The 25,710-nt window shown below is 51.0% G+C and overlaps 1 long non-coding RNA gene across 1 annotated transcript in view; it reads right to left on the reverse strand.

Annotated features, from left to right (window-relative positions):
- Positions 1-722: 722 nt before the first annotated feature.
- LOC138688864 (uncharacterized) overlaps positions 723-25,710 on the reverse strand; it is a 131,535-nt gene continuing 106,547 nt past the window's right edge. The window contains exons 3-6 of the long non-coding RNA XR_011327668.1: positions 22,643-22,768; positions 16,871-17,514; positions 11,744-11,898; positions 723-1,769 (exon numbers count right to left, since the gene is read on the reverse strand). This is a non-coding gene — a long non-coding RNA (uncharacterized lncRNA). The remainder of the gene's footprint in view (positions 1,770-11,743; positions 11,899-16,870; positions 17,515-22,642; positions 22,769-25,710) is intronic.

Raw genomic sequence — 25,710 nt, forward strand, 5'->3', positions numbered from 1 at the left:
TAAAAGCTTATTTCTTTTGTTAGCATCTGCAAGTAGGAACTTAGCAGTAAAAAAAGCCGCATATAATTACTGCATCTTATGGAGGAGCAGTGTCGAACTTAATGGAGCATCCCCGTTCTCTCTGGGCACCCGACGAGTGGTAATATTTCACATTTTATGAAATACAGAAAAAATAAATTACAGGTTTAATGATTAGCATTACTTGGGCTCATAATGCAGTGTGATTGGCTACTTAATGCGCTCAGACCTGCAGACCCAAGTGGCACAGGGCTGGGGGGGCAGAGGCTACCCCCACTCGGCAGCACCTATGGGAACACAGTGCACCCCAAAACTCTGCTTCAGCCCCTGCCTGAGCTTGTGGGTTGTTTCTGTCTGTCAGGATGAGGTTTTGAACAGCAACATGCAAGGTCTGATGGACACGATGGTCAGGCCTGCAAACTGTTATTCTCGCCTGAGGTCACACCCCGAGTGCCTCTGTGCTGCAATGCAATGCCACCCGTCACTGTGACCCCCCCATGCCACAGTGCAATGTCACCCATCGCGGTGACCCTCTGTGCCACAGTGCAATGTCACCCATCGCGGTGACCCTCTGTGCTGCAGTGCAATGCCACCCATCGCGGTGACCCTCTGTGCCGCAGTGCAATGCCACCCATCGCGGTGACCCTCTGTGCCGCAGTGCAATGCCACCCATCGCAGTGACCCTCTGTGCTGCAGTGCAATGCCACCCGTCACTGCGTCTTTCCCGGGGAGAGCTGCAGGCACAGCTGAGGGTTTGGTTTCAGTGGGGTTTTTGTTTTCGTTTTAAATACACCCTCGGCTCGGTGCCTGCACCACAGGAGGCAGGTCGCGCTGACTTGCCTGCAGTTGGACGGGTAGGGACAAGGTTAATCCCACTGTCATCACCGCCTGTAGTCTAGTCACCCCATAAACTCTCCGGGACAGTCTTTGCTCCTTATTAGTCCGGAGCCTGATGTGAGACGTGGCTGCCAGCTGCTATTTTAATACATTTGTGCTGATGACAACAACAAAGTGATCGGTGTCTTCCTTTTAAGCAGAAACTGGTTTGGGGCTGGTCTAGCAGTGCTGCAGGGCCTTCAGCTTTTATTTACGAAAGTGAAATGGCCATTCACCATGGAGACCATGAAGGGTGTTCAAAGGAAGGCCTGGAGGAGGCCCAGGGCTTGGGGTGCATTTCAACCGAAGGCTCAGTCTGGTTCTGTTTTCCCCATTTCCCAGTCATTCTGCGAGCCGTGGATGGCTGTGCCCGCTACACCACAGTTTTTCTTAAGGGGTTTAGGTTGCATCGACACCATCATTAGTATTATCTGGTTATTGATCTACGAATTAAAAATTCTATAGCTGGGCCTTAAGGTCTTGATCTAACAGACCATAATGACCTACAGCAGCCGCCCCGCTCGGCAGTCTGGGCTGCAGCCCCCTCCAGGGATCAGCACTCACGGGGGTGCCCCGGAGTGACAGAAAGGGTGACCTGGGCAATTAACGTCCCTCATCTACGGCGGCATTCGCACGTGGACCCTGCTCTGCTCCCCCAACTCTTTTACCCCTGTGCGACCCTCTGGCAGGAAAATGGAGTCACTCCTGCTTTTTGCGCTGGCTGTTGCGGGCTCTGCCACTCACCTCTCCTGCCTCGCGGCTGCGGGAGGATACTCGGAGCGGTGACAGTCTTGCCCGTGATGGATACGCCGTGGTCCTTAGTTACAGTCCAGGTGACTGAACGCTTCAGTCAATTCCTTCGAGTTAAAATCTGGCTGAGGAGGAAAGAAAGATGTACAGTAAATGGCCCCTGTACAGGCAGGAATTGGCTTTTAAATGGAGGGAGCGAGGGATACAGCATCAGAGGGGAAAGGAGACTGACTTGACTTCATAGCAAGTGTCTAACAAAACACCTGGTATGAAATTGTCCCACTAGGTGATCCCATCCAGGACTGGGAAGCACATGGCCCAGGCCAAATACAGCCTTGTAGCTCCAGTTTGTATAGCTGGTGGATGCACGAGTTCAATTTTTATGCTATTATTGGGCATTGCTAAGGTGTCTGTTCATACACAACATGCCAAGTGTCTTTGAGAGGCAGCCCTAATCCCCAGCAAGCAAGGAGTCACCCACACATGGTCAATCCCCCAGATCTTTCCTCTATTAGGACATCCTTAGTTTGGGAGAAAGACGAGGTCTCCGCTCCCGAAATAGCAGGCAGAACACAGGCTGTGTCTTCTGAGCTACGCACCAGCAGGATGGGGTGGACCTAGAGGTAGCTGAGGGCTGGCTCCATTTGTCTCAGTACTTTAAATTTAGGGATATTACTATCTTCATATCACCATATGTCAAGCATTGCCATATCTGACACCATTAATACAACACCTCGCTATCACATGGACACCGGGGGATTCCCCAGGGAAGGGCTTTCTCCCTCTTACACCTCCCATTGCCTGTTTTCGCCTTCACTCATCATCTCTGCCCTGCCTGCAAGATTGACTGAAAATACTTGTGGCTCCTGCTCTGTCTCACTAGAAGGAAACCTGTGAGTTAATTTCACTTAATTACTATCCTGGTGCTCTAAAAGCCCACAGAGGACCTTCCAGGGGTTCCTTCTGCAAAGCTCCCTCCTGGAGAGCAGAAACCTGGTCCCAAGCGGAGCCCTGTGCGGAGCCCCGAGGCCTTGGAGGGGACACAGGAGGGACAACCTGCTCCAGAGCTGTTGGACCCTGGGCAGGACAGGGCTGATTGCCACGCTGCCATGCTGCAAAAGCAGCAAGCAGGAGACCAGGAGATAAATAACTCCAGTTCGCTGGAGGAGAAGAGCCTCTGTCCATCGACCGGTTGGAGAAATGATGGGGCAGCGGTGGGCGAGGGCGCCTGGGAACCCGAGGGGTCCAGATGTCGGTAAATCAGAAGAGAGCCTTATCCCTCTAACCTGCTGCAAGAGGGGAAGCTGCGAATGGGCAAATACATACGTGTGTGTATGTGTACACACATATATATACACACGCAACAAAGCAGATTCTATAAATCAGCACAATCCCTGGCTTTCCTTTTTTTTTTTTTTGACACAATAAATCTTTTTCTTTTTTTTTTTTTAAACTCGTGGTAGCGATTGCATCATCTCCCTTCGCTTCCTTCCCCACCCCGCCCCTAGAACAGCACAGATTAAGATAAAGTGATAGTGCTGTGTCAAAGAGTGCTTTACTGCCACACTTGGGATAGAAGAGGAGAGGTTAATTTATCATCGCTGGGGAGAACTGACAGAAGAGAGATATACTACCGAAGGGGGATTTAGCACAGGGCCAAGAAACTTCACACTATTTTTACCATCTGTCACATGCTCTAATAAAGCAGGACAAAATATGAAGAAAGGAAAAATGAACTATCAAACACTGATGTAATGCAGCCCATAAATCTAATTTAATTACTTTGCATGGAGACAGGTCCTCGAGTCCGTGTGAATATACTGGATTTTCTTGGCAACTTAACAACTAAGTGTTTTAATAACATCACACTATAATTTATTCTGCTTGAAACACAAAACCTCTTTTGTGCAAGTTTCTTTTTTTTTTTTTTGTGAGAACTGTTAATTTTTCCTGCTAATGTCAAAACTGGCATAAATTCACATGTGAACTTGAAGCCTGACTGTGAAAAAAGGCGGAGGTTAGCGAACGCCTTTTTATTGTTCATTGCTTTATGTGTGTGCTTGTGTGTGCATACATGGGGGGCTGTGCACGCCAGAGAAATAATTGGGCCTGTTGATGACTTAGGTGAAGAGAGTTGTCTGGGTAATTAGATTTTAATATCATGACAAAAGAGTGGGGGAGGGAGAAGTGGGTGTTGGCCAAAAACCAAAAAGTAGAGGAACGAAAAAGACAACAAAAGCCTGTTTTTGTAAAAGGCAGAAGAGGAGGATGAAGGGCTGGGGGAGCGCTGCCCAGGCCAGCCTGCCCGGGGAAAGGGTCTGCAGGGGCAGGGACCTGTAGGGAAAAGGGAGCAAATCAAAAAAAGTAGAATTATTATTCAATATGTGTTCCTGTGAATCCGGATGCAGTTACAGAAATTATTGCTAATAATGAAAGCTATATATCAAAGGTTATAAAATTCCTGTATGCTGGGACACTATTTTTCTAGGCTTTGTTCTGAACCATTAAAGATGACATATTGAGTTTGTGTGCCTCTGTGTTTAGTAAGAGACATTTAAATCTGATTTTAACCTAAACTGGCAATTTTGACATTTGTCTCTGGTCTTTAAAGTAGGAGCTATGATGCCACCGAGCGGGGGGCGGCGGGCTGCCCCCACCCAGCCTCCATGACCTCACGCAGGAGGGAAGGAGTGAGCAGGTAATTAATTTGTTAGATCATCAGTGATTCATGTAAAATGAAACCATCAGTCTCTGTACAATTCTCCCTGGGAGGAAAAAAAAAAAAAAAAAAGAGAAAAAAAGGAAAAGAGGGAGGAAAAGAAACGTCTTGTGCTGAAGAGGCCGGGGAGCCTGCACTGAGAGCAGAGGGAGCGTGATGGGCGTGCAAAGCCTCACCTGCAGACCCCGGCCACATTTCTTTGAGGCCACGCTGGGATGGGGTCTTCTGGCCGATGTGCACCCACAGCCCCACGCGCTCGTGGGGGAGCCGGCGGCGTGCGTGGTCCTGCCCCAGCAACGCAGCATCCCCCGGGGAAGTGGGATTGTCCCTGTGGGTAGGTCCAGCCACTTGTACAGGGTCAGAGAATCAAATAATTCCTGCCTCAGGGTCTCACCGCTGCCTGGGCAAAGTTTATTTAATGTTAAAACTCTGGGGCCTGCCCAGAGCCTGGGCTCAGAGTCTGGAAAAGGCAGTGCCCTGCATCTCCCCCCCCTGCATTTGCTGCCCTTCAGGCACCCTCCTTTCCCATCTCACTGCTAAACAGTCCTTTAGAAAAGGGGGAAACTGAGGAGAAAAGACAAATTAGGGGCATTTTTTGAGGCACAATTTGAATTTCTTCTCCTCTTGCAAAAGGGCCATTTATGCAGGGGGAGGCGAAAGGATGATGTCCCCGGCCAAGGACCCGTCCTCCCGGGATTTGCAGCGCGGGCGCTGGGAGGATGCTGGCAGGTGAACGGTTCACCCGGCCCCATGCGGGGCGTCGTGATTTAACGGCCGGAGCTTTGTTCAGGGCTGTTTTATCACACACACACAGTCAAAACGTCAGATGATTTATGCGACCGAGCGTGCTGACCTGGCCTTCCCGGCTGTATTTAACGCAAGAGAGGAGCCTTGCCATGAACTGAGCTGCCTTCCCCATGCTCTGCGGGACGCTGGCCGGACACCATGGCTGCTTGTCCCCTGTCCCCATCATCCCTGGGGAGCTGCAGCCGGGGCAGGACCGGCCTCAGGCTCGCACGCTTAGGTGCGGGAGCCAAGGACGCACAGGAGCCAGATTTTGCAGAATTGGGATTTTGCTTTGACTCTGGGCAAGGCTTCTCTGAAACTTCACCCAAAACTTGCCTGAACTCAGAGCACTTTTTGTGCAATCATTGATTTTTTTCAACACTGGAAATTTTAAATAATGCAAAAGATGTTTCCCCCCCCTAGAGCTCCTGCTGCAGCAAATCCATTCGACTCTGTTGTAGCACCTCAAGGGAGGAAAGTGAGCGTTTAAAACCAGACAAGTGTGGCAGAAGATACTGCTTTGGGGGTATGGAAAGATACTACTCACACATTAATTGCTCAAGGATCAGAAATGTAAAAATTCAGGAATCTGTAGGTGCTGTGGCCCTCTGCACGTGGCAGTCAGACCCGGCATGGACCTTCCTCGGGTCTGGGCACCGCTCTAGAGTGGGTGCTGGATACGGAGAACCCTTCAGCTTCCAATCTGGGCTGTCGGTAACAGGCTCTCGCCTTCCCAGCGTCACCGAGGGCCCGATGTAATAGATGCTACATAAATGTAGAACAAACCGCAAATCCTTTTAAGTCCAAATAATCTTCTCCAAACCCAGCATCCCACCAGCTATATTGAAAGAGAAAAACTGTGGCTGAAAACTCAATATTACTAAACCAGGGGTTTGCTGGGAGACTGGGAGATGTTTGCTTAGCACGTGGATGTATTAGCAAGCGAGACAGCGTTAAGCCCCTGCGGGTGCTGAGCTCGGCAGCGGGTCCCCAGGGCCCCGCTGCCCCCCAGGAGACCCCTCCAATGCGCAGAGGCTGCGCGCAGGGTGCTTCGCTCTCCTTTTCTTAGTTACAACAGAGAAGAAGGGCAAATGCAATATGAACAGTGTGCTTCCACCCCGGACCGGGCTTTGGGGGAAGGCAGCGATTTTTGCACGTGGGTGCCGGCAGGGGCACGAAACGGGTGCCGGGGCAGGGATGGGACGTGGGGGTTTGTGTCCCCAGAGGAGCGAGGGTCAGGCCGTGAGGCACGGCTCCACAGGTGGGACGGGAAATCCGACGCCCCAGCATGGGCACAGCGCGGTGCCACTTATGCCGGAGGAGATGCATTGCAGGTTATTTTTGCCGGGAACCGCTTCGCTGCTGGCCCTGCTGCTGTAACCACTTACAAAGCAGATGACAGGCGGGGAATGACGGGGCTGCAGAAGGGTCTGCGCAGGGCTGGGGCTGGAGGGGTGCGTGGCACAAAGGCACGGTTCTAGGGCACCGTTTTCGGTGGAAGCCCAGTCTCCTACACAACCGAAGCCCTTTAACGGCTCCAGGGCATCTCACCAGCAGTGCTGGACCGGGCCGGCAGCTGTCTGCCGTCGGGTGTCAGTTCTGCGGTTCAGCCTGGAGACGTAGCTGTGCCGAAGAGGTGGCCTGGTCCCGGTGGGAGGAAGGCTGAGCTGGGGTACGGCATCCCCCTCACTGCCCACAGCATCTCCGCCCCAGAGAGCTGTCACTGCAGGCACCGCAAGAGGAGCGACTGGGTGATTTATTGCATGAGGGCATTTGCATCCTGTAGCTAATTAATCCATGCACTGGGGGGTTCCTTTTATAGCACAGGAGTCTCAGATAGCCCAACCCAGGAATCATTTATTTCTTTTTCTAATCGGAATTTTAGGAGAGAACATGGCCTGTCCCAAGCTACCAGGTCCTGAAATGGAGCTACCAGGTCCTGAAAGAGTGTCACCTGTCACCTGAGCAGGCTTCTTCAATTCCAATAACTGATGCTTCTCCGCATCGCATGTATTTGGGAACACATTCTGCAGCCAGCTCTGAGGTAATGCCCTGTTGCCCATTGGGCCCAGGGCGGTGGCGGCTTCCAGCTCTGCTCTTGGCTCTGCCCTACCCTGGGCAAATAACTGCCCCTTTCCCCTCCTCTCTACTCCTGTCCCCCTCCCCATGTTTTAGGTCTGTCTCCTGGTGGGGAGATCTGTCAGTCTGCATGTGTATCTACCTGGCAGAACAGGATCCAGGTCTCTTTGGGGGGTCTTTAAAAGGCAGTGCAGTGCAAATCCTATGAACTAGTTCCAGACTACTCAAATGCATCACAAGACAGTGGGAAGGATAGCAAAACTGCAGTCAAAGGGACTCTGCAATCTACTTTCCAAATATATTCCTATTGCAGAAAAAGATTTTGTATAATACACTAGGCATTATATGGTTGCAGAAATATGCACACCTTCAAATACATTGTTCAAGAGACTGGAATTTATTTCCCTCTATTTCCAATGTCCCTCTCCCCCCTTTCTTTTTCCTGTGTTGGAGATAATGAAAACCCTGGTATTTAAATTCAGTTGCAGCTCCTAGCCGCACAGATTGATTGCTTAGAAAAAAAAAAAATATATAAAAAACCCCTCAGAGCATGTATGCATAAACTAGATGGTAGATTAGGTTACTGGGAGAGGAAACGTACAAATGTACCAGGAGTGTACCTTTTGCAAGAAGATTAACTGATGGTAGCAGCAAGTTGCTGATGAAGGCAGTTTGTGTAAGAGCAGACCCTGACTATTGAGACTCATCAGTCATCGCTGTCAGCGTCTGCTGCCTTCCCCCGGCGCAGGCGGCCAGGCCCGCGCGTGGAGCGGCTCGCGGTGCTGCGCGGGCACGGGGGGCACGCACCCGCAGACGGCACACGTGGGGCAGCCGGTGCTGGCAAGTCTCTTCATCGGATTTGTCTTGCTTTCAGGCTGCCGGGGATATTTAACGCTGTCTAGGCGAAGCCCATGAATGCGCAGCAGGCTGCTGTGATTTGAGCCCGGCAAACGAAGGATTAAGCAGACTAAAATAGGGCATAAATCTTGGTTTCCCATCAAGCTTTGCAGCAACCCGGACCCAGTGTGAATTTCCCCACAGCCGCTGTTCGGGAACATGGAAAGATTTACAAATGAAGCCCTTGAACGTGGCTTTGAAAAAAACCCTCCTCGTTCTCTCGCCTTTCCCATGGCGGCGGGTCTGCAGCCACCTGCTGCTCCGGGGCCCGGCCAGTGCCGTGCTCGTAGGCAAAATCCACCGCCGGGGCAGCTGCCATCTAACCAGCTGCCTCTCCTCCAGCGCAGCCCCTGGGAGCCGTCAGCGCTGCTGCCAGCCCAGTGGGAAAAGGAGGCGGTTCGGGTCAAGGAGGTGCACAAGGAGCCGGAGGGTGCCAGGACATCCAGGCTGTCCTCCCCCGAAGCTGCAGCCGGAAAGTGCTTTTGTAGTGCACCCGTCCTCTCGTCGCCCCCGCATACCTTCACTGTTGTTTCTTGAGACCTGCAAAACGGGGTGTCTCCAGGTGCTGGGGAATGTGCTGAAGCCAGAGGAAAGTAAATTAATTTATGGGCTCACTAAGAGCAGGGATGGAAAATGCCTCTTAGCTCATGCTTGAGCTGAGGCTGACTTGTTGCTGTTGTAACACCACTGGCATCCTCAGCTGCGCAGCCTTTAAAGCAAAGACACCCCGAGATGTTGCCAGGAAAGAGGAAGAGGAGGAATTTCCACCAGGAGCTTCTACAGACGGTGGGTAAAGCAGGGAGAGCCCAAGGCATGGGCCAAACCAGAGCTGACACCTCTGGCAGGGACAAGGCAAACACGGCCAAGGCAACGCAAGAGGGAGCAAAGCACGGGGCACATCCAGCTGGAATGAGCAGGACTTCGCTGGGTAGACAGAGCTGATTGCTGCCGAAAAAGTGGTTGGCAGCAGGAAACGAGTCGTGAGGTTGCGGAGGTCCTTAGGGAAAGCATCTCTCCTCCAGCAGCTCCCCTGGCCCCAGTGCCCAGCACTGTAAAGTGCTCGGGGACACACTTCTGCATGCAAGACACTGTAAAAATACTGATGCCTGGTAATTTCTGCATGGATTATTTCTGCACCTGGGATTCCTCTGTATGGCTTATTATAGCAGCAGGGCCATGCCCTGCTGCCTCGAAGTGCTTCCCGAAGCGCAGGCTTTGAGCCCAGGCTGGCGAGCAGCCGCCTGTGAGAGTGGCTCCTGCCCATGGACATGTCTTGTGTCCCTCCTTCCCCTCCAGCCCGGTGCACGGACCCTCTCCAGCCCCCAGCTCTGCTCCAGTGTAAAACGGTAGTAATGACTTACTGTAAACTGGTTGGGACTACTCATAGTTTTGCTTGCATTTTCGCTAGTGTCTACCCATGCCTTTTCCTTAAACAGGCGAGACATTTTGCTACACACACACACACACACACACAAGTTTTTACACGAGTTTCCTGAGTTCATGGATAAAGTCCAGAGCTGCCAAGCTCCCAGTACTTTGCCATGTCACACTAATAGCTTCCAGATCCCATCACATATTAAATTCATGCGGTTTCAGCGAAGCCATCTATTTAATGCAATTCGCTAAATGCCTGCGTAGCTCCGCTGACAGTGACATATTAGGTTTGCAGTCTTTTGCAATCTGATATCTCTGAATTTGCCACTGTACTAAAGATTTGATTAATGTGGTTCCATTTCAGTGCAGTAATTGGCTGCGACTGTTGTAGAAAATAATCAGGCTTTCATTCCTTACAACTGCATGGACATGCTAATGAGAGAGTGGGTTAATTAAGCCCCAGGCAGAAAGCGACAGTTACTGATGACTGTTATGACAAACCACCGACTCGGCATTTGGGAGCAGGACAGCAAATTTGCACTTTATGAAATTACAGGAAAACTGGGACATAAGGAATAAATAGTTACATCTGTTTGGTGAAAGGAAAAGAGCGAGAGAAGAGCGAGCAAGCGAGATTGTGTCGCTTTCTCAAATCAGGGCACAAACACACAGGAGAAAAGTTAGGAGCCCAGAAGCGCAGGGAAGGGAATAAACTTTTATTTTCTTTGCATGCACTTCACAGCTTCCCAGTGGGTTTAATCCATTGGCAGGGTGTGAAACATGGACACCCAGCGAAAGGATTTGCATCGCTGCTGCACCGTAGCTGAGAGACGCCAACGACTACTCTGGCAGGCGGAGGCTGCAGCGATGGCCCAGAATAAATCACATTTCGCGAGACAACAACCAGCCCTCCTGCGGGCAGTAACGCGGGCGGCCCTGAGGAGCTGCGGGACGTGCCGTCCCAGCCCCTCGCTGGGGTACAGCACCGCTGGACCTGAGCCCACCCTTCCCTGCGGTTACGGCTCTCCCTGGGGGGCAATTCCCCCCCAACTCCTGCTGGGGATTGCAAGCAATTGGGGTGGCGTGCAGCAGGGACAGCCCGAGATTTTTGGCTTCCTTAAAATGGCTGGGAGGAGGGGGAGGCTCTCCGAGGAGTGGGAGGGATAAAGCCAGAGCTGTGCCATGACATCAGCGCTGATGCAACACTTTGGAGGAACATCAATGCCTTCACAGAGCCCAACAAATCAAAGCCAGCCCCCAAGTGCTCCTCATGGAGCCAGGCAAGAAGTGACCAAACAGCACGGTCTTTACTTGGAAGGCTCCTCCAGCTCCAGCTTTGCAATACTAATAAGTAATTTATAAGGATTAACCGGCAATTTTTTAAACTTTCTCTTTCATGCTAGGGTTATTTTGCAACATAAGCACTGCCACCATATAACCAATGATTTAGCTGAGGGGTTTTATAGTCTGAAATGGCTTTAAAATTTGTTTGGAATTACCTTGAGTACATTTTAAACACTTAAATTGTCATCTTTGCATTTTGGACTATTCACGATGCACTATAGGATATTTTTTTTTACTCCATTAGATTGCAGAGTAACTCTTCCATTGTTTTACCAAGCCCTCCTGAAAACAAGCTGACAGCATATCCAAAGCATATTTTACTACACGAGCTCGACTACGGATACTGTGGGGGAAGGAGGGGTCTCTTGGCCATCACCGTCTCTGTCCATTGGCACACGTATAACTGCATCTGCCAGCCCGGGGCTGTACGTGGGAGCTGCTTCTCGCCTGAGCCTGACCCAGGGCAAGGCTGCGTTTGGCACAGCGGGTACCACCAGCGTACCCTCCCTGCGGCTGCCGGGCTCTGGGTTAGTGCCTGCGGCCAGGACACGGGACATGCAAAATCTCCCTGTCGAGAGGCCCGTGTCACCAACGGAGAAATAGGTGGAAGCATCCTCCATCCCATTGCCGTGGTCAGCAACACAGAAATATGAGTAAGTGTCCTCCATCCCATTGCAACCTCATGAATGTCTTTGAGACGTTCAGACAAACGGGGCTTTTACAAACACATTCACAGGTGGGATTTCGGGCGCATCCAGGGCCGGGAAGGCAAATACAGTCAGGGTTTACTTATGGGTCTCATTAAGGTTTGAGGATTATTTTGTGTTCTCTGCTGCCTTTTGAAAGCTGTTAGTTTTTACTGGGGGATCTGGCTCCCATCTTTCCACCGCCATGTCTCACCTTAGCCTCTCTCGCTCTGCCTCCCGCGCCAGTCCCGGCCGCCCTGTGCTCCTGCTGGGGGATCCCGGGGGTCCCCGCTTCGCCCGGACGGCTCCCGCTGGCTGCCAGGGGGTCCTGTGCGCTTTTATACCTGACAGGTCCTCGCCAAGGAGCCCCTAGAGGAGAAGCCGTAAAAATGTTTTATGTAGGAATAGGTTGGTTTCTGTGCAATAAAACCCGGAGCCATTGAAAAGCAAGCTCCTGTGTAATTACAAAGACAGAGGAGATCGCTTCCATATGTCTGAGTGGGTGTGAGGGGCCCCGAGCCCGCATCTGCTCTCTTTGTTCTGGTGGGGGAAAAGGGAGAGAAAGAAAGAGAAAACAGAAGACAGAAAAGGGAACCTGGGGTCTGCTGGAGAAAATGACCTCTCGCTAAACCCTGGCCAGGGCCGTCCTGGCTTTGAGGATCAAGGCACAGCAACATCTGGCCCCAGCCGAAAGCACACTTGATCAATAAATTGTGCTACCAGGCACAAAATCAGAGAGATCTGAGCGCCATTCATTAACGAGCTCGTTAAGTGATTGATATGCTTAATTTTCCTGTCAAACGCGGACTTCCCTTGTAAACATGTCAATTGAGAAAAGTTCAAGCTTGTCACTCGGATTTATGGCTGGAATAACATGTAGGTGGAAAAGAGCGATGTGTCCCCTGTGGCCCCTGTTGTTTCCTATTACATGTAGGGCCAACGAACCCAGGTGCTGCAGCGTCCTTCTTCTGCCCTCCTCCTCCTCCTCCTCTCCTCCTCCCTGCCCACAGCTGAGATAACAAAAACAGACCGTCCCACTGGAAACGCACCAGAACTTGGCCCCAGCAACAATTAGCTGATTAATTTGTTCACCTTGATAAAGTGGAAGGAAGCCTTTAGCTTTAGGGTGCCTTTGATGGGCTGGTGTGGAAACCCAAATCCCACCTAGTTTTCCTTGCCTTAAATAACTGCATGTTTAACTTAGTGCAATATCCACGATGAGATGGTTTTAGCCAGGATATTTAACTTAATTCCAGACCCACGATTAGACATTTTTAGCCATTACAGCAAAGGCTGGCCTTTTTTTCCCCTCATGTTCTGCCCATTTTTCCTGCTCCCACTAGTATCTCATCAGAGTAAGTCCCAGGCCCTGAACGCTGCCGCAGGCTCGTGCAGGTGTAGAACCCACCGGGCTGGTGCGTGGTGCCGGTGGCTGGGACCCCCAAACCCACACGCACGCTCTGCCCCCCCCCCGAGCCCACGCAGCTCCCTGGGGCACAGCCTGCTGAAAGCAAACAGCCAGCAAGAGACCTGATTTCCCACCCCCCCAGGGAACAAGACCCCCAAAGAGCTCCAGGCTCAGCGATCCCCATCACTGAAGCTGGGCTCCGTCTGCATCCCTGGGGTCTGGGAGTTCAGTCACCGCAGCTGAGCCCAGTTCGGGGTCACAGCTCCGTCCAGAGACCACCCCCCGGCGATGTAGAAACACAGGCAACATTGAAACACTTTGCTCAAAATATTTGTTTTTAGGCAAAACACCAGGAGTGCCGTGTTTTGTTTTGTAAGCATTGTGCAAAACAGTTTGGGTTTGTATTTGCTGAGACACAGAGGTGGAGGGAGAATGTGTGAAATCCAGGGGATGCCGCCCAGTTTTGCTTTGTCTGGGGGGACTTTCAGGGTGCAGCACTGCCTGGACAGGCAGCTCGAGGGCAGAGCAGCACAGATTGGGGTGGAAGAGGAGCACGGGACATCATCCTCACCCTGTCATCCTGTGCTCACTCAAATCCTGTCCTGGGAGCCAGAAAATCACATCTGATTTGAGCAACCTCAAATGACTTTATCCTCCAGCCCTCCTCTCCCACTCTGCAATGAGCACCAGCCCCTCCGTTGCCCACAGGGGTATTTTGAGGGTGGTGGGGAAGGTACAACGCCGTACCTCCCGGGAATGGGCACAGGCGGTGGGGCCGCGGCTCTTGGCAAGGCGATGCCAGTGTGGGTGTGCATGGTGAGCACCATTGCCCTGCCTTTCCCAGGGATCCCCTTCTGGGCCGGGCACAGCTATAAATAAGCTGTTTTGTGACTGATTCATTTTTATTTCTGTTAACTTTTATCACGAAATAGCAGTCATCGAATCGACACCTCAGTTCCCTTGAGCATATTCCCTCTGGTGTCATTTTTTGATAAATGCCAAGAACAGCCTAGCAGCAGGAGACCATTATCCTGTGACATGCTCCACTCTGCTCACATTATCTCTAAAATAACACGGATGCTCACACAAATCCCCGCAGCAGTTGTGACAGGGACCAGAGACAGACCCAGCCTGGCTGGACTGGGGCCGCAGCAAAGCAGCCGGCGAAGCTCAGCTGCCTCTTGCTTTTCCCAGCCAGGGTCCGTTTCAAAGCTGCCTGGCACCAGGGAGCAGTTTTGGCTGACATTGGAGATAGTTAGAAAATGGTAACTCCTTCCTACAGAGGGGGAAAAAAATTCAAAGTTTTTAGGTTTTGTATTTTCTACTTTATAATATATTTCAGGCAGATTCCTGCCTCCTCCGGGACTGGAGGAACCTGAAGCATCGCAGAGAAGATCAGCATCTCACTGCCAAAACCAGGACTTAAACTTCTCCCAGATTTTGGAGTAATCCCTCCTTCCCTTTTCCTTTTTTTTCCCAGTGACACCTCAAAGACCCCACAAACTTAGGAACAAAGAGCAAAAGGAGGGAGGGGAACACCAGACCCAAACCTAGCACCGTTCAAGTTTCACCTAATCCCCCAAATTCAGATTTTCTTTGTGTTTCTTAACAAGAATCAGGAAAGCTTGAAATTTAATTTGCTATGGAAATGTAATTTTCTGGGGGTGATGCAGGGATACTTTTTTTCACAGCAGAATCATCAGAAAGCCTGTTAAAGCCAGCTAGAGATTAGGCATTTGGGGTGAGTGGCTGGAAGTGAGCGGATCATGGCAATTCAGCGTCCTTTCATCCTCGCTAATGGCTCACAGAAATTGGGGGCCGTGCACAGGGGAGGGAGCTGTGGTCAGGGGCTTCCCCGCATGGCTGGCAGCACAGCCAGCACACTGCCTTTAGAGATGGGGAAAGAAACCCAAGGCAGAAATCCCCCTCCTGCTCGTCTCCTGCATTTGCTCGATAAACACACTTGTCTTGAAGCGTGCAGGTTTCTGGGCATTCTCTGGGCAACAAGAGTCCGATCCTGTTCCCAGGGATTTGCCATCGTTTTGTGTCAACCTTGCACTATATCAGTATTTATTTTTGCTAATATGACACAATTAAAGGGTAATCGTATCTGTACCTTTCATATCATGTCAGGCAAAATGAATGCTGTTAGAAGGATGATACTAACGTGACACGATAGGACATAGTTAACACGATGAAATGTTCAAATCATATTAATGTAAGAGAAGAAGGGAGGGAGAGCTTTGGTGTGTCTCACCCTTCTTGGGTGGCTCACTGCGGTGCCCAGGAGCCCGGGGCTCAGCCCTGGAAGCTTTGCTGCTTCCGACTTGAGCCAGTGCCTCTGCAAAGCACTGTGGGTGGCTGGGGCGGACGTGCCCAGGGCTGGGACAGTCATGGGTGACAGAAGAGGGAAAAAACCCTCATAAACCACAACTCCTACACCCACATCCCTCTGGGTGATGGCTCATGCGTCTCTGGCTGCTTCCCCTTGCTTTGCCCAGTCTCAGCTCTGAGCATCTCTGACGCTTTGCACCCTCAGCAACCCTTTTCATCTAGAACTTTGAGGCATGGTGGCAAAACTTGGAAGAAATAATTAACAATTATTTCACAGGAGAAGGTTCCAGCTGGAGCAGTATCTGGTGGTTGAACATATATCTAACAAAGGATTGTTATTTAAGCAATAACCCTTGAGAAATTGGTCGTTACCAGCATTAAACGACTCAGCCCATTGCCAAGGATGGTTAACGCTCTAATAAACTGGTCATTAACTGCAGTAACAATGAATTTCGAGGGGATTATTGCTATTATAAACCTTAATCAATGGTTTATAACAGCAATAATGTGGTCCTTTCTTTTAATGGTAAGTAGTGCGGCATGAGCAGCCTGCTTGGAAATATTTTCAGTCTGGCTGATAAGACAAAAGCAGGCGTTAAAAGCCCTCCAACTCCAAACACTTTCGGGGAGGAAAAAAGGCCCAGCGAGATCTGCAGTGAGAGGTAGTGGGGTGGCCGTGGCCTTTGCAATAGGCGATTGTGCCATGGGGGGCAGCGGGCTTGCCAGGACCCGTGCCGGCAGCGCGCAGCCATGCTGACCACCCATTCGGCAAACAAACTTTGCCTGACTTAAACCCTGACACTCAGCAGGATTGGAATTCACTGCATGCGTCCTCTGGTGAGGAGTGTCTCTGGGCAGCGATGGGAAGAGCGGCTGCCTGGGGGAAAAGGATGGGAAGGGGGAGTCAGCCAGCACTGGACATGATGCACCCAGCCACGAATCTGCCAGAGTTCCCGTGGATAAGGACTCCTTTGCACACAGGGACCCCAGGGATGAGCAACCGAAGCGTTAAAGAGTAAGATCCATCTCTGCCTCCACGAAAGAACCACAAACGTTATTATGGGTCATAAATTACCCCATCTCTTGAAACCCAACTGCTGTATGGTACTTGACACCGCAACCTTCTGCTGCATCCCCACAGCCTGAAAATGTCACAGGTCCCCTTTCTCTCTCCTTTCCCTGCTGCCTATCTGGGGACTCCCGCTACCGCCTTTTGTTTGCCATGTGAGACAGATATATTGCTTATTTACAGTGTGAAAAAGCTGGGGAATAGGAAACGTTCATATTCAACCTGAGGTTGCAAAGAACTTGGGTTAATTAAGGAGATGAGGAAGAAGCCAGTGATGCTGGTGAGTCAGGCCAGAGAGCCCCAGACCTGGTGGATTTTCTGGAGGGGGTTTGGGGTGGGAGCCCTTTTCTCCCACTTTGGGGGATGGGCGAGTGTGGGCACCCAGGGGCAAGGAGCACTGAATTTTGGTATCTGGTATTTGGAGCACCTCTCTGCAGAGGGATAAGAAAGCAGCTCTGGCACACTCCCATCTTGTTTCGTGCCTTGTATCCCTTAAAAGGTAATATATGGCAATATAATAAGGTAACAACCTGCTATCAGTGTCTTTCCAGAGGGTTTAAGAAGCATCCCCTTTCTTGAGTGAGCAGAGCTAGACCGAAGGATGCTGGGTTGACAACTGCCTGGTCTGTGCTTCCTCCCCCAGGCAGGCTCCCAAGAAATCCCTTGTTGTGCCGAAACTTGTCTCCTCACCCCCATTCAGGGAATTATCTCCGCTTCTGTGTCGAGCAGTTGGGGGCTCAGGCACCTTTGCTCTTGCTTCAAAACTCTGGCAGATCCAGGGAGCTCCCAGGGGAGGGCAGGGCAATCTCCAGTGACTCAGGCTGCAAAGCCCCCAGCCAACAAGTGAGTTATAATTACGCTCTGACTTTAATGGAGATTTTCTCTCTTCTGTGCTTGTGATTTTTATGGCTCTTTGGAGCTGGCTCTCAAGCCCTGCTCTTATCTCTGCACTCCCTCAGCTAAGCTGGTTGTGGCTGCAGGAGCAAGGCATCATCCCGTATTAACCAGGGTGAAACCACGAGCAGTTTGAGGGCTTTGGCTGGTTTTGGCCAGTCTTCTGATGTCTTTTCCGACATGGTCCCACTCATCCCTCCTTTGGTTTGCTTGCCAGTGTCCCTCAGAGTGGAGGGGGTGGTTGGTGACTCTTCTCTCTGCACTTTTTTTCAGAACAAGGCTGCAATGGAATAAATTGGAAAGTTTACTTCATGTAGCATGGAAATAAAAAAGCTCATTCAGAAAGTTAATGATTTATTTTATAGTTTCATTATCAGGGTCACATTACTCAATAGCATTTCAAACATGTCATTTGTACAAACTATGGTAATTAAAATTTATAACGTACTTCATCAGCGGCATATGAATCTTTTAGCCAGCACTCTGCTGTCATATAAACAGTGTAATTTCAGCTGCAATTCACCCTTTATTGGCTCTCATTTGTGATTTAACAGCCATCAATGACTGTGCTATAAAGAATAAATTAACCATCCGTAAACCTTATGATGACAGGGACAGTCAAACAGACTTAAACTGCCTCCACCAGACTCTGGTTAGCCAACAGAGATCAGACCCAGGAGGTGCTGGTGCAAAGGCGTGATTGCTCCCATCACCAGGGTGCCGGGCACGACGCACATCACCGCAAGGTCCGTGAGTGGCTTCCAAAATGGAGCTTTTTCTCAGTGCTGCCCACAGGGCCTGGCCGGAGGATCCCTCCCCTCGTGCAACTGGTTTCTTGCCTCGGAGGAGGAGTTTCAGCCTCTAACAGCTTTCAAATCCCCTCGCCATCCCTCTCGCTGCAGCGCCGTCCTGAGATGCGGTCGCAAGATCCCCGCGCCGTTGCATCCCCGCACCTATCGCTGCGACCCCACGGTCCCTGCATCCTCCCCAGCCCCCTGGCAGAGCGGCAGCCCCCAGGGCCACCAGGTCCTTGTCCAGCACCCGGGGGGGCCTGGGGGACTCAGCTGGAAACTCCCCAGAGTCCAGCACCTCTGTTCCCATGGCTAAACCCTACCCGTTGCTCCTGGAGAGCGGTAATCAGCCCAGCGCAGGTAGGGAGGGCAAGAGGCAGACGGTGCAAACCCAAACCCCATCACTTCCAGTCCTGGCAAGCTTTATGGACCTGAGAGCAGATCTACAATGAGCAATTTCTTAATCGGGGGCTCCTTGCAGCCGACAATTATCCAGCAGCTTATTTGCACCCATCTTTTGCAGAGGGAGCAATACATTTTAATGGGATCCCTCCTATGCTTAGAGCTGACACTGTACAAAGCTAATAAATGATATGGATTGGATTTGTTACTGAGACATCTCCAAGGAGCCTGGGTCATACAGGCCAATAAAATTGGCCTCATAAATTTACCCTGACACACAGGATTACTCCAGCATTGCTGAGGTCACCTTCCCACACTGATTTATTGCCAGCCCATGGGTTAATAATACTGTTTACGGGGTTGTTGTTTTCCCCTACACGTAGCAGATATTAATCAGTGCGTCCATGCCTTTTTGGTGCTCTGGGGGCGGGTGCAGCGTGGGGGAGATGCCGGGTGAGGACATGGTGGGGAGGGTGAGCCTGATTTATTTTCTAGGCAAGAGTTTTTGTGTTTAAAAAATCTTCTGAAAGACCTCTGCGGGAGGAGGTAAACTTTTCCTTCACCGAGTCCCGAGGGCAAGGGGGCAGCATTGGAAGAGTTTTTGGTGGTTCCCCTTTCTGGGTAGCGTCTTTGGCACTTTGTGCTGTGTTTGCGCAGGTGCTGGGAACTTCTGATCCACAGGAGGGATTTTGACATTCAGAAAACTGTAATTCCTACTCATTTTGTTCCTCGGGGGAGTGAGCATCAGCACAGTGTCCCCTGCATGAGGGGAGCCGCAGAGTGGGTGTAGCCAGGCCACTGCCTCTTCTGGAGGGACAAGAAGGAGAGAAACTGGCCCAGATGTTAATGTGGAGGCAGCAATGGGACAGGCACAACACATCAAGGGTTTGCTGGGTGACGAAGAGGTACCTCCATTTCAGGTTACTCCTCACCTGGGTGCCTAAGGTGTAAATTTAAGAAAGGCAGCTGGGTTGCAGTAAAGCCTGCAGACTTTTCCAAACCCCACTGAAGCTGCTGCAAAGAGTTTTGCTGCCTTCAGCGTGCCCAGGTGAAACACTACTCAGTGAGTACTTGTTTTGCAGGATTTCACTGTTTTGCTGCCAAATAAGTATTACTTGACATCTCTGGGCGGGTGGCACATAGCATGCCCCAGCACTGGTGCAGGGCTGGAGCAGCAGAAAGCATCGGCCTGAACTCCCCCTCCCTTCGAACGCAACGGCAGCACTTAAAAGTGAGACAGAGAGAAGCAAAGCATCCTTTCCTTGCCACAAATGTGCTTCAGAAAGCTACACAAATAAACATGTCTTAAAACTAACACAGCGGACTGTAAGCGTGTCAAGATTTCCCCAGGGACACTTCAGTCCCCAAATGCAGGAGGGATGGCTTCCTCCCCAGGGCTCCCTGGGGTTCCCTCCTTCTCCTCTCGACTTTCTCCCTTTGTCCTGGTAAAAAGCACTTTACAAACTGGCTTCTACCTCCAAGCTCCTGTCCGGAATGAAACCCAGCTTGAGAGAGGCCCCAGCACTGTCCCCTGCTGCACCTCAGATCGACACTGGGACACACTCTGCTGAGACCAAGTGCAGGCACACTCCCTCAGCCTGGCAGCATCAACAAGCTTTACACCCTGGAGAAATTAAAATTTCCCTCAAGATCAGGCCAGACCAGTCTCTGCAACAGCGCCTGATTGCTACAGATGCCATATGGCCTGTGCTCCTCTTCTGCCCCACTGAACCCCTGTTTTGATGGCTTAAATAGCACCCAGGTTTTATGAAGGACTCTGCAGGGGGAATTTCATCCCCACTGTGTATCTGCTCCAGGGGAGGGTAAAACCTCCCCTTCCCAGGCTGCTGAGGGCAAGGACCTCCTTCTCCACAGAAGAGCTTCTGTGTGTCTAAATTCATTTAGAAGGGAGGAGGGAAGAGAAAGGCAAATAAAGATAGCAAATTCTTTGCCCGACCAGAGCGACCAGCAGTGTGCCGGAGCTGCCAGGCCAGCGGCCGCCTGGCAGGAAGACAGCCACAAAAATGAAATGGGCGCTCCGGCAGCTCTGAGGTTTATATGCTGGAATTTAGACAGAGAGCACAAATCACTGTAATCTCCCGGTGAAGAATCAATCACTGGCCATGTCCCCCTCAAGCACCTCGCCTGCCTGGAGAGGGAGGTGTTCAAATACAGCTCATGCCTCTGTGCAGCGGGGAAGAGCCTCCGTGCTGATGAGCCCTGGGGGCATCGGGATGAGCCCTGGGGGCACTGGGCAGTGGCTGGTACCCAGAGGACCCATGGGACAGCACTGCGGCCCCCCTGGGGACCAGCATCCCCCTTTCCAGAAGGGATTGTCGTGGACTCTGGATTTGCACATGCTTTGCAGAGCAGTGCTCTTGCTTGGGCACACTCTGCTTTGGCCCATTCCATTGCTGCTGGGCTGGGAGGATGCCCGGCCCGCAGGCTCGCAGCTCAGCACGGGCATCCATCTCCTGTTGCAACAACAATAAGACAGCCTCGTGCCAAGCTGAGCTGTCACTGCAGATGACGCTGAGGTAGAAATAAAGCGTAAGCGAAACCCAGACACTTGGTCTCATTACTCCCTCCCCCACATCCTCCTTTTTTAAAATCTGGGGGAAAGGAGCTTCAAGTTAAAAATTCGTTGAGAGCCCTGAGCAGCAAGAGCCAGGTGATAGCGAGGGCCGGGGGAAAGCGCAGTGGTACCCGAAATGAAACTGAGTGGCGGAAATTGCTTAGACTTACAAAGAACAAACTCCACGATATGAATTATGGAGTATTAATTCCCAGCCAGCTTCAGCTCCACACTTAATGTCTTATTTCTATAGAAACTTGCTGAATGCAATAATACTACAGGACCAGGCTCTCTAGCCCAGCTTTCACTGAGCAGGCTTGGATTTAAACCAGCTACTTAAAAATGAAAAGCTCATGGTGTCGTTTCCCAGGCCCTGGTTATACTCTCCTAGGACAGGCTGTGGCCCTGTTTCACAGCAGGCTGTACTCGATGCCCAGATGCTGCTTTTTCTTACAAACTTGCGTGCCTGTATGCCACACTAGCATGACAGAAGAAGCAGCCCATATATTCCATGAAAAAGCATGGAAAAACACAGCCTAGAGAGTTGTCTTCTCTGCACCCCAGTTCCCTCTGTTGGCACTTCTGATTTCTTGTGTTTGCCAGTGCTTAAAACCCTGCAGCAAGAACTGCCTGCGTGGAGCAGCAGGAAGGTGGGGCAGGGCTGTGTGTCTGTGTGTGCCCCTCCGTCCCTGCTCGGGTGATGTTTTTGGAAGTCCTCTCTGTCCCTTTCTCCAGCTCAGGGAACAGCACCATGTGTTTACCATCCTGCAGCCAAGACCCGGGGCAGCCAGCCTTGCTCCTGCTGCTTCGTGTTATTTTCATCCTGCCGTAATCGGAGGGGACAGGTGAGATGTGCTTCAAAACACTGTAATCATATTTTAAATGGAAATGAAATGTGTGAATTAAATGTAAATTACGGCAGAATGGAAGGACAATCACTATTAGTTAAGGTCTGACACCTATTTTTGCAGACCTTTCCTAAATGCCACAACTTGTTTCTCCGCACTTGTGACGAGGACTTGTAATTACGTGGCAGCTGCTCCTGCAGCCGGGCGGATGGTGGGTACCGAGGGGGGCCTGTGTATTTTAAATAGCTATAGACTGCTTGTTGGTTCTGTGAAATTATGAAGCAGCAATGATATTTTTATTCAGGAGCCATGAAAATAAACCTTGGTGTTTTCCCCCTGAAAAGGTGAGGCTGTAATACAAAAGGACATTTTTATAGAGTCAATTTATTTAAGGGTTCCCCCATTTGCTTTTATATTGGAAAAATATGTGCCCTGCCAATGAGCTGAAATTTCTTCTTTATCTTAAATCCCTACCCCACCTCCTCCGAGCCACTGGCTATTCCCGCAGCCTCGCTGTACCTTGAAGCCTCCCAACAAAGTCTCACTTCATTTTTCACAACGGGAAGCATCCACAGGCCCTCGCCAGTCACGGCACATGGTACATGCAGACAGGCAGAGACAGCCCGTGCCCTGTGGATGCTGCAAAGCAACGTGGCAGCCGAAGCAGCATTATTATTCGGGAAGGGAAGGTGAGTCCCAGCGAGATCAGAAGTGACACTCTGGGTCTGTGGCACAGTCGAGGGACAGCCTCCCTGCCCAGGAGAAGTTGACTACAATAATGAGACAACTTACGTGCAGTGAAAATGGTATGTTGTGGGAAAAAGTAGCGCTGAGCAGAAACTGGCGGCACGCCGCTCCTCGGGTGACATCTTTGTGATTCAGAGATTTCCTCCTGTGCCCGTTGTTCTGCCTGTCTCCCTGTAAAAATAAAACATTTACTGTTCTCATTATCACTGGGAACTTTTCAGCTAGGAAAAAAGAGAATCTTTGTCCTGAGGAAGTCGAAAGCTAAGTGCTGATTTAATCTATTATTAGTACCTGGGGCTACTTGGCAAATTCTTTATTTTCAAGGTACTGGACAGTAAATAGTCAAATGAAAACTGATAGCTCTGAGACCCTGAACATATTGTTATGTTGCTCTGATGTGTGTGAGCTTAGGTGATGAAATGCCCAGCTCAGGGCATCACAGAGGGTGCACAAATGTCTTTATGGACTCTCAGACATTTAGCCATACTCAGAGTCTGCCTTCGGCCAGGGGCTAGCTCCCGTCCTGTGGTACACACCAAGGAGCGATGAGAGATGCGAGCATCCCTTCTGCTTTGGGCACCTTACGAGGACGAGCCGAGCATGCAGGAGGCCAAGGACAGCGCACGCAGTCCCTTCGCCCGGCTGGGGGATGCAGCAGTGCCCAAAGTGCCCATTCCCTGGCCCCAGAGCTGGCAGCCCCAGTGGGGACGTGGCCGCTGACAGCATGTCCCAGCAGCAGGGCCGGGAGAAGAACCAGTTTTTTTTAATTTCTTAGATTTCCCTTCCCTGTTTCAAAGCAGAAGGATATTTGGGCTTAATTTCCTGCAATATATCATCACATATTGGGATAATCACAACATTTAATTCTGGTTTCAATAGGTTTCTTACAGAGATATATATATATATATATAGTACATCGAAACAAAATGCTTTTTGAAATGGAAAAAACCCCTATGCCATTTAATTCCTAAAAGGTCAAACTGAAATGCTTTGGCCTTATCGAAATGATTTTCTCCTTTGATTTTTCTTTCCAAATGCAATTTCATCAAAATCAGTGCGTTTCCGCAAATGTTTCACCTTTGGTGAAATGGCATCTTCTGACAGAGAAGTGTTTTGTGGGGAAATTTCTGACCGGCTCTTACCGGGAACGAGCCACCCGCTGCGGCTGGAAGGGAGGAGCGAGGGGTCTCGCCGGCACCCAGCCACGAGCTCTGGCAGCACAGACAACCTCCAGGCAGGACTTTTCAAACTGAGTTGTTACGGCTGGAGATCAGATGCCCGGAGACCAGCGCAAGGGCTCCCCGCTTCCCGCACGCTGCCAAGTGAAGGCAGCCAGTCTCAGGCAAAGCTCAGCCTGTGCTCGAGCGAGGCGCCGGATCGGGCCCTGCGGCATGGCAGCGGGTGCCACCCCAGCGCTGTGAGAACAGCCATTTGTTTTCCCCTCGCAGCCGTCCCTGATGTGGATGTGATGCAGGGGGAAATGTCTCTCATTCCTATCAGGTGATTCACTGCCCCATGCTGAATCCTCCCTCCTCCCCGAGCGAGCGAGAGCGCTGGGAGGATCCAGAGCCTTCCTTCCTATTTTTACGAAGCTTGCAGCATTGTCAGAAAGGAAAGGGTACCATCTGGTTAGCCCTTGTTTACTGCACACCCTGCCAGTTTGAGCTTATTAATCATATTTACCCAAGTATCTTAATTACTCCCTGTCTAGCGACTTGCCTTGCACTCAGCTGTTGACCTGCTCCCCTCCCCTCTCCCTCGCTCTTTTTTTTCTCCTTCTTTTTAATTCCTTTCTATCATTAATCACAGGAGCAGCGTGGGCAGAGGAATCCGCGGCTCGCCTTTTGCTGGCGGTGGTGTTGCTCTCGCAGCCGACGAGCTGGAGTTCACCGCTGGCTCCTGCCAAACTTTGCAACGCGTCCGCGGGGCTCAGAGGAGGGCGAGCGGGCAGCGAGGGCAGCGCGGGCAGCACCGGGGTCAGTCCTGCCCCTGCCCGCAACCTGCCCTGCCTGGCTGGGTACACGGGGCTGGGGGCTGCCGGGGCTCCCCGGCCACCGTGCTGGGGCTGGCTGTGCCGGGGCACGCCGGAGGGCGTGAGCTTGTGCGAGGAGACACCATTAAAGATGGTAATTTGTTGATCCAGGCTCTCCCGGCGCTCCAGTGCGAGAGTGGCACCGTTTTCTTTACGACCTCATAAAGTCACAGCCGAGAGGCCGATTTGGAAAACAAACTGCCTCAGGTTGACAGATAATTAGATACAGGGGACATATTATACGCCTTTGCATATAAATGCGCTCTGAAGCACATTGGTTCATCAGAAGTTTAGGCTACGGGAGAAGCAGGTACTCCCGGCACATCAGGATATATGCGCCGGTGCAGCCTTCAGACGACGGCTCCATTTTATGGCCCTTTCATCTCCTGTTCGCCGGTGTGCTGTGAACACGGCTGCGCTTCGGAGGCAAAGCTGCCTTGGTTTGGTTTGGTTTGGTCTGGTTTGGGGATTTTTTTACCCCAGAAACCTTCTGAGCTTCCTTCTTCCCACAAGACAGGGCTTGCGTTTTGTATCTTGGATTTTATGCTCCTGTGCCTGCAGCAGGGAGGAGTGGCTGAATGGGGCTTCATTACTATTATTACTATTTTTGTGTTACTATATCATGTCCAAACCTCACTCTTCCCGAGAGTGAGCCCGCTGAGAACAGTGGAGCAATTCTGAAATGACACGGTCCTTGTATTTATACGGCAATTCAGCATCCTGCTCTCCCAGCCCCCAAACCACGAGGTTTCAGATATTAAAACAAAACAAAACAGTTGGGTTTCTTTTTATGCACTTCAAGATTTAAGGTGTCATCCAGCCATGTTGTCAAGCTTTCAGGGTTTGCTTTTCCAAATGAAAGCCAAGATTCCTGTATGATCACGGTTCCTGCTGGGGGTGGTTTCAGAGCATAACCCCAACTTGCAAGATTTGACCAAATTTTCCATGCATAGCTGCATACCCCTCTGCTCACCTTTCAGTGGTTTCCTCCCCCTCCAAATCAGACCTGTACCTCACTAAGATAACCCCTCTTTCCCAGTTCCCCCCACATATCCCTCTATTTTGGGGGTAAGGCAGAAAA

This window comes from Haliaeetus albicilla, chromosome 13 (assembly GCF_947461875.1).
Source record: "Haliaeetus albicilla chromosome 13, bHalAlb1.1, whole genome shotgun sequence".
Lineage (NCBI taxonomy): Eukaryota > Metazoa > Chordata > Aves > Accipitriformes > Accipitridae > Haliaeetus > Haliaeetus albicilla.